Source organism: Macrosteles quadrilineatus, unplaced genomic scaffold, assembly GCF_028750875.1.
Source record: "Macrosteles quadrilineatus isolate MER2022 unplaced genomic scaffold, UCM_ALF_1.0 Scaffold_4__1_contigs__length_99947679, whole genome shotgun sequence".
NCBI lineage: Eukaryota > Metazoa > Arthropoda > Insecta > Hemiptera > Cicadellidae > Macrosteles > Macrosteles quadrilineatus.
This window is the reverse complement of record NW_026542597.1, coordinates 34,625,855-34,635,590: the sequence shown is the minus strand read 5'-3', so window position 1 is coordinate 34,635,590 and position 9,736 is coordinate 34,625,855.

Here is a 9,736-nt window from a genome sequence, read left to right as displayed (position 1 = left end):
AATACTGGGGGTTTAACCCATTAACAGATCTGTCTTATCTCGAATTGAAATTACGCCAATCACACGATACCACAACATTTTTATATCGATTTTCCAAGAAATATTGACATCTTCAACATTCAGACAATTTCTTAGGACACTGGAAATTAACACGTTGGGTGCTGATGACGGGAATTCCCGCAATTGCTTAAAATTGAAATAAATGCAACTTTTATGTTCAAACATGTCGACCGCACGAATAGTGTTAAAGACAAAAAGTAGTTGGATGAAACGTTTTCATCCAAAAAACTTGTAGACACATAAAATGTTTCTCAATGTATTGTCAAATACTCGACTTACTGTAACTGTATTACTGGACGTGATGGGTGACATATCCCTCAAGGCACAGAAATGGTAGTTTACTATTACCATTTGTTGAAAAATGACAAATCTGTATTTCAATAGGGTAATAGCAATACAATTCAGGTCACATGTGAAGTCCAGCGATGCAGCATTCAGCATCCAGTCTTCTCCCCAAGTACTGAGCTACCAAATAATTAAACTTATTAACCTTACTTTGCATAGTAACACATTACTTAACGTTACTTTGCTTGGGAGTGAGGGGTATGAATGACAGTCTCAAAGCAGTCCCCTGGCTACATAACAAAACAGTAAAGCACAAATCATGAAATTAACCCTAAAATAACAGAAAAGATATCGTCGACACTAGCGCCCAGTGTCTCCAACATGAAGTAGACAAGAATAGGCCTAACGAGCTTCAAATTTTACAATTGGATGAGATCTTTACTTGTGTTGGTTAGGTTAGTCCATGGTTTTATCCGTAGTAAAAGAATACAAGTTTATTATAAATACTGTACCTGTATTTATGTAGTTTTTGATGTTGCGTTATGGGAACTAGTTTAGACTCAACACCGGATGACATTTAGTTATCTTCACATCAGCAGATTGTTTTTTCATTCGAAGGTCGTTAACATATATTAGGCAAGCATGTTTCTTTAAAACCTTTTTTGCAGCTTGTATGCATCGCAGGGAATATCTACACATACTGTTGGAAAGATTTCCTGTAGATATGCAGAATCTCTTCATAAATTAAAATAGGCTCAAAAATAAGCACAACAAAGGAATTTAAAATTAAAAAATGTGATAACCATGGGTTGCCATGCTGGTGACTAAATAACAACAAAAAATAAACAAAAAATCAAAACAAGTGGAAGACATTCCAATCACATGTTGCATTTACAGCGTGGGGTGAAAATAGAGAAGTCTGTTTGGTTGAGTTTTCGACCACTAGACGACCTCTAGTAGTAATAAATATACTTATGATAATAAAATCATGCGATAAAATATAGCAAAGCTCTCAAGTTCTGTGAATATTTATTTTTTCGCCGACATAAAATAAGCTCTTTCAAAAAAAGTCTTTGCATCTTTTTCTGAGATTGAGCCTAGGCTACTTTTGGAGGGTCGTTTCGGCAACACGACTATTTTTCAGTTTGAAATATTATAATCATAAGGGAATCGATTTGTTATGATTGGGCAATTTTAGGTTAGGTTAGAACCGGGGCACAACCTAAAACTTCGATTGTGTATTGTTACACACCTTGTATCACTTAATTACACCTTGGCTAATTTTGGATTTCAACGCGAACTTTTAACTCTTGGATATTGTACTGGCTCAGTCGGGTCGATGTTTTTGCCCCGGACGGTAACTCGATGTTTCCAGGACGGCCAGTAGCGGCGGCACGCTGACCTACTACGGTAACACGGTCAGCAACCCGGATACTCAACGCGGCGAATTCGGCGTCCGTTGGATTCTGTCCGTCTACTACTGCGTCTAGTGCGGACTGCGGAGCTGCTACAGAAAACCATGTCAAGAGGACCACAGAGTCAATATGTATCTTGTGGGAGTTGGCACACTTGCCCATCATGTCTTCCGGTTACAATCGAAAAAGGATATGCGAGGGCGGGAAGGAGTTGTCATGCTTTACGTTGATTCCGTTAAGTCACTGCCACTTTGAGTGCTTCAGCGAAGAAAATAGTGCATCTATGAAAAAATGAGTTATTTTTGTCACACTGCAGCAAAAATTGATGTATACCATACAATTGTTGTGGGGTTAAAATAGTTTAACACCTTAAACTCATTGAGCTATTATAAAAACTTGAGGTAGACCAGTGGTCGAAAGCTCGACCAGTGGTTAAAGGCTCGACCAAAAAATGTAATGTACGTACAGACTTTTTTATTTGTACACTACGCTGTAAATAAAACATGTGATTAAAACTTCTTCCATTTGTTTTAATTTTCTGTTAATAATTTGGTTGCTATTTCGTCACCAGCATGGCAACCCATAAGGCAAATGTAATTTTTTTTAAATTTTAAACTTCTTTTTTTGCGCTTATTTTTTTACCTTTTTAATTTATAAAGGGATTCTGCACATCTACAGGAAAATATCTTTCAAACAGTATGAATAGATTGTCCTAGCAATGCACATGAGCTGAGAAAAAAAGTTTTAAAGAAACATGCTTGTCTATATAGGATATTAGGTCTCGCCAGAATGGTGTTAAATTTAATTTTCATTAAAAATGCAGAAGATTCTGTAGCTGTAGATTTGGAGTTTGATTTCAACTGTGAATATATAATGCAAATCAATCCAAACACATTATAGTAGAAAACCTAAACTAGTTTTCACGACCTTTCAGCAAAAAAATCTCTATTGATAAAACACATGGCAAGAAAAGACAGTCATATAAAGTTTAGCTAATTATTTAATAGTTAATTGGGACGTGTTGGTTAATGTGATGTATTCTATTAAAAATCTACCTGCAGTAAATATGCTTTTTTTTAGAAATTCTATAAATTGATCGTAATTCTCAATTGGTCTGTGAGTCCTTAGGGAATTTGTTTATACAAATACCTTTCAACAAATCTACACACTTCATTTTGATGTTCCATACGCCTATATTTTATTGGGTTAATGGCCTTAAACAATTACCACAAATGTCACGGTTTCGTTTTAATAATATAATGGATTAGGCTAGAAGTTTACATATTTTTGTAAATCTTGAAAGTTTAAATATTACCTTCGACTTAAGACACTGCGAGCCAGTAGACCTTTCTTAATGCAAAAGTCAACTCTCGTGTCACTTTTAATATTTGTTTCACGTACAGTTTACGTTTGAGTGCGTTGATGTCAATCAAATATTTATTTCTCTTTGGAGTACATTTCATAGTATTCACTCTATTCAGGTTGTTATACATTGGGAGCAGCAGTCCCGTTAATTTTGAATCACATATCGATACATTTAGTTGTAATAGTTCAAAAGTCAGTAAAATAAAAATAGCTAGAAATAAATAGTAATGATCAAATAGATATATGAATGTACCGAACTAAAACGTGGACTGGAATTGTCTTCAACTAACTCTTAAGAAGGGAATAATCTCTAATATTTTATCTATATAACTAGAGCTCGCCAACAATATGTATTGTGCAATTTTTTTTATTTTCACCCCACGCTGTAAATAAAACAACATGTGATCGGATTTTTTTCATTTGTTTTAATTTTCTGTTTATATGTTGTTATTTCATAACCAACATGGCAACTCAAAAGGCCCATGTTAATTAAAAAAAATCATATTTTTTGCTTATTTTTGGGAATATTTTAATTTATAAAGGGACGCTGCACATCTACAGGCAAATATCTTTCTAACAGTATGCGTAGATTTTCAATGCGATGCACTGGAGCTGAGAAAAAAGGTTTACAATAAACATGTTTGTCTACTAATAGAATTAGCCCCATGCTAAATCTCCATAAAAAAAGTTGAATTTTCATTTTTGAACGAATTAAAATATAAATATTTTCAAAATACAAATAAAACCTGCACATATAGGATCGATAACCTTTCTTTTGGCACAACCCGCGTGTAAATCGGTCCAGTATATGGTGTGGGTGGCTGTGGCAAGCTTACAAAAAATAAAAATTAAATTAAATTAATAATAATAATTAATTAATTTAATTTAATAATTAATCTAATTAATTATTAAATTTGGCCCCATTTTAAATCTCCATAAGAAAAGTTTACATAAATATTACTACATCAAAACTACTTCACTTGTTTTTTTTTAATCCACGTGATCCATAGTCTTGATCTTGATTGTGAAAACCTAAGGTATTCTGTCACATGAAATCTTAAACTTTTTTATCATCACTGTCATCTGAGACGTGGACACCACCAAGGTGCGTATTTTAACCCAAATATGAGTGAAGTGAAGGATGAGTGTAGAATGAAGTGAGATGATCTGTGTAGCATTGTTCTTAATGATAGCTTAAGTCCTAATGATCAGGAACAGCTGGGTCCAGTTTCGAACCACCAAAAAACTAACAACTTTTCTCAGGATTGAAACGGGGACCTTTTGATTGCTTATTTATTTATTAATTTTTTTATTTTTACGGCAAACACCATTTTTAGTTTCTTTTTAAATTTTTTTTTAGTGTTACTCGTCACTATAACCACTCAGCCAAACCCAGTATGTCTAATTGGTTACCAGTCGTTAAATTAGATCGTGAAAATATGTACCTCTAGTTCTTAGGGTAATTTATTAACATGTTTACAAGGGTTGTGATTTAATTGTTTAAATTACAATAATCAGTATTTAAACGGTGTTCAGTATAATCATATTTAAGATAGGGTTGAAATGTTCCATAAATCACTGTTTAGGTGCCAGATTATCATAAAATAAATCTCATTATATAAACAATAAATTGTTTTTACTGTTTTGATTATTTACATAATTCCTTTGTATACAACATTTTTTTTTATTTTCCTAGAGGGTGCTAGCATCACCAGACTCGTGGCTGAGCTGACCCGTGAACATGCAACATACAATTGTCTGCGATCTTAAACGGCTTAGTCATTTTATAGAAGTATTCCCTGGAATTAAGGTAATTATTCCCGTCACTGTCGTGGGATAAGATTGAGAAGTAGTCCCAGTTCCTCACAACATGTCCAACAATTGCTTTGCGCACAGTTAGTGTGTGTATATTGTGTGTAAGGTGAATTATAATTGAGAGTGAAGTAAATACACACGCACCATCTCCTGTGAGATAATATTGTGTGGAACGAACTTGCCATTAACATTTAAACCACATATTAGAAGTTTTTAAAACTAAAATGTCACAATAAATTAGGTTAATACACTGACACACAATTAATTATGATGTTTATATGGTCCGAAATAACCTTATTAAACTTAATTTTTTATACAGCCAATACCGGCAATAAACTGCAGACAACTACTGTAATTTCAATTTTTTATTTTTTTACTAGCTGTGTGCCCGTTCTACGCACGGGGATCTTATAGTAGTCAGTTGAATGTGTCAAAAATCACAAAATGTGTTGGGTTTTTGGACGTTTGTAACTGTATTTCTTAAGTTGGTAGGCCATGTATTCCATGGAAAAGTACCGACGTATCAAGGATCGTCATCGAAAAGGTTGTTATGAATAGAATAAATAGGTAGGCGTATACGTACCCAAGAGATGGGCTATGAGCCTATTGGCTGTATGGTCCAGCGATTGCATCACACGGTGAGTAGGAACAGAAAGTAACACATTGGAAAAGCGAGTTTAGCATCATCCGTATTACTACAATTACTTACAATCACCCACTGCAGTTGTAATTTTTTTACTTTACACAATCGCCATTGAACAATCGTCAGTGAGTGGAAACCTTGTTTGTAAGCTATGGCGACGATCATTATAAGTGTCCCAGTCCTATACAACACTGATTCAAGGTCTTCTTTCTGGTTATCAAAACTCAAGAACAATTTCATACACAAATAATCTCTGGTTCCTGACCTGGATGATGCCTAGTTATTTAATTTCATTTACGGTTACACTATAATATTGCACTTGCGATTAATTAAATCCGTCATGTAAGAAAAACGTTTTTAATCTCACTTTGTTTGGGATTTGCTTTCAAAACGTGATCGGAAGTGATTGCGGTATTTGTAAACAACATTTGTAAACATATATCAGTGACAGCTAGAAAAAATAATCTTGATCCGAACAGCTGTTCGTTATTTCATAGATGATTATGTGATAAAAATTAAACGAAAACTTGGCAAAAATCGCACAAAACTGCATTTTTGAACGTCCGTAATTTTATTTACAAAGTAGTGAGGCCATGTTTTAATGGCTAAAGACACTCTCTCCAATCCAGTGAATACATTAAAATGACTTGGATCTTGATAGGTACTCTCTTTTTCATGGAGAAGATTGCGTAAAATGCCATCTTGAGTGTTACAGAAAGACAGAAAGACAGACAGACACACAGACAGAAATAGAGATAGGACTTGTTTCTGCTTCTTTAATGTATAAAACGTAAAAAAAAACCTAAAAATTTATAATTCTGAGCAATGTACAGACAAAACTCTAATTTTATTTATATAGATTTATTTACTTTACAATCTGTTCTATAAAAATTATGAACAATAAGTAAATATTATGAAACAACAAGTAACGTTCGGGATACTAAAAATAGCTGCTAAGCACTGTCAACAACAATTATTTTTAAATGAAACACTTCACAAAAATCGTTAGGTCAGGTTCATAATTGAATTTTTTTTAAGGTACAATAAGGTCCTCATGCAGTATTCTGTTACTTACGTTCAGCTGCAAACTGAATTTTTTCAGCTGTGTTGAATATCTTCCTCACTATTTTGGATTGGTATCGTTGGATTATACACCTATATTTGACGCACTCACCGATCCCCAAAGTTGCACTTGGTATGTCCCTGTCGGTTTCAATATTATTTTATACAGTAATAATTTATTTTCCAGACTGAGTTTTGATTTCCGTCCAATAAGCCAATTTAGCTTGGTAGTTTTTAAATTTGATTGTTGACGTTTTCTCCAAGTATGAGTTTTCCATGTTAACTTTGAATCTAAATGGATACCTAAGTGTGTAACCTCAGTTACTTCAGCAAGTTGTGTATTGTTTATTGTGACAGGAGGGCAAGCATTTCGATTAAGAGTAAAATATGTAAGATATGTGAATAGATTTTGTTTCACTAATTTTGAATCTCCATGTTTAATGAAACCAATCAGTCATTATATTCAGGTTTTGCTGTAAATTTTGAGAAGCTTGAATAGTAATTTCAAATAGTTCTCATCTGCGATAATGTAAGCAAAACCCCAAAACAAATTATTCTTCCTACGAACTCAATGCTAACTTTGACCTTCTGTGGGGCGGGGCCCATTGGGAATTTTGCAAAATCTCTTCATATTGTCTGCCTACGCTACGAGAGGAATATGTATACAAAATCTCATGCTTCTAGGTGCTATGGTTTGACGTGTGTGTTGATCAGGATTTCGCATTTATATATAGAGAAGAAAGGTATATATAATTTAAACTAAGAAATATCTGAGCTTTTTGGAAAAAAACCCATAAGCTATACACATATCGACCACATACTGTTTTTGAGTGAATGAAAGGTCTTGTTGTGAAACTTCCCCGAAAAATATCAGTTTTTCGATAAACCTTCAAAAGGCTGCATTTAATAACTAGTGAATACATTAAAAGTATTGAAGATCTTTCAGCTGTTAGATTTGTTTGTTTGTTTACTTTTCCTTGAGTAAACCTTTTGATTGTACCCTAGATTACTATATTTTTTCAAGATAGTAAAAGTATATCTTTTTATAATGTGAGATAGTGTTCAAACCTTTGAATTGTGTTTCAATTGTTTACTTATTGGTTCGGTATAATATATTTTAAAAACACAGCAATAGATGTTGCAGACAAATGTTGTGTTTAAGTGACACAAGAGCCATAGAGTTTGGACGGAGCCTTATGTGTTCTAACTGGGAAAAGACGCACCGGTCGAGTATTTTTCCTTGTGACCTGGACATTTATGTAATTGATTTACACCAAGAACAAGCGCTTAATCGGACAGCAATTTTCATTGGACAAGGCGGTGAAGAATTACCATCTTCTTCTCTACAACTACTTAGTAAGTATAAGACGTATATTTTAGTAAATATAAAAACTGTTCGTTTGGATGCAATAACACGAACCTAACCTAGAGTAATGATGATATGGTAATTTGTATTTTGTGTCTACCGGTGGTTACACTTTTAACAGGCTCCCTATTTTTCTGCTCAATAGAGTAGGTTTCTTCTTCTTTTGACTTTGATTGATGTAAGTCAAGATGTCTGGACTGCATACAGGTGTAAGTAGGGTTCTCTGTTACCTGCTTGTTTAGATAACAGCAATGTTGGTTTGGTTTCAGTTGAATGATGTACACTACGTGTTTATCTATTACTAGCTTAACCGTCGCGCGTTGCTGCGATTACAAAAAGTTAACCATTCCATATAATTTAAATACGTAAACAATACAATTTTTTGCAGATCCCACAAAATCCTATTAATAAGATAAATATAGGTAATTTTTAAAATCTGGGGTCAACCATAGGTTGATACATCTACGGTTACAGAATCTATACAGGGTGTCCGGTCATAAGTGTTAAATAAAATTTTGCATCAAACTACATGAAAATGGTGACATAATGACGCACATTTGAGGTTCCCAACTTCAACCGTTATAGAATAACAAATAAATTAAGATTTTTCAAAAATTATTGTAGTTGTTATGAAAAAGGTTATATGGCTCTGTTAAAAATGCACTAATTGTTAATATAAATGTCATTTTCGGAATCCTCGCAACATTTTGAAGAGATATAACACATAATCGTTTGGGTACGGAAAAATATTCTATTTAAATATCTTCGTTAAACAAATTATTTTTAATATTGACGAAAATTTAAATAACATTCAGTGATTTATTTCTCGGTTGTTGAGTTCCGCTCAGTTTATCAAATGTTACTAAAAACATCCTTATTTAAAGGGCTTTACGATGGTGTATAATAGTTTTTACCGTATTTCAAATGTCCTAATGTAATTCAATCCTTATTGTGAAAAAACATGGTAGGGAAAAGAAAATCTATTGTGAAGAATAATACATTTAAGTGCAGGCAACAAATAATTTGTATTTTTTTCTCGCATGCAACAGTTTGTGTATAACTATCAAGCTAAGAAAAGAAACATGGTAGTAAAATGTGTTTGTTATAAAGTTACGGTTAACGTATATTTTTCATATTAGATTTCAATTATCTCCCGGAATTTCTATTTTGTTGAATGGACTTAGTCAATAGATTCAGGTATTTTACTGACAACAATACTTTATCTAAGCGATAAGACAACAAAGCGTAGTCATATTTTTTTTAAATCTATCATTCACATGTGGACAGTGATGGGTCAACTATGTCTTTTTCGATTCGGGAGTTTGTTGATGGTGCTCCACCACATTTTACTGAAAGCTTTCGGTTGTGGCTATCCCAAAACTACCCAACATTGATTGGACGTCTAGGAAGTAAGACATGGCCTTCTAGATCTTTAGACTTGTGCCCGTTGGATTTTTTTGTTTGGGGTTACATAAAAAGTCTAGGTTACTCAACTGTTGTAAACTCTGAAGTTGAGTTACGGGAGAGAATCTTTGAGGCTGCTGGGAAAGTAAGGGAAAAATTGAGTACAAATTGAGGTCACAGTTGGCGCAATTTACAAACGAGCTAGGGCCTGCTTGTGGGAAAACGGAGGGCACTTCACACCCAAACTGTGAGTTGTGCTTTGGACAAAGTATGTCATTGATTTGTTTAATGTGTTAACTATCCTTCATATTAAAATTAAAG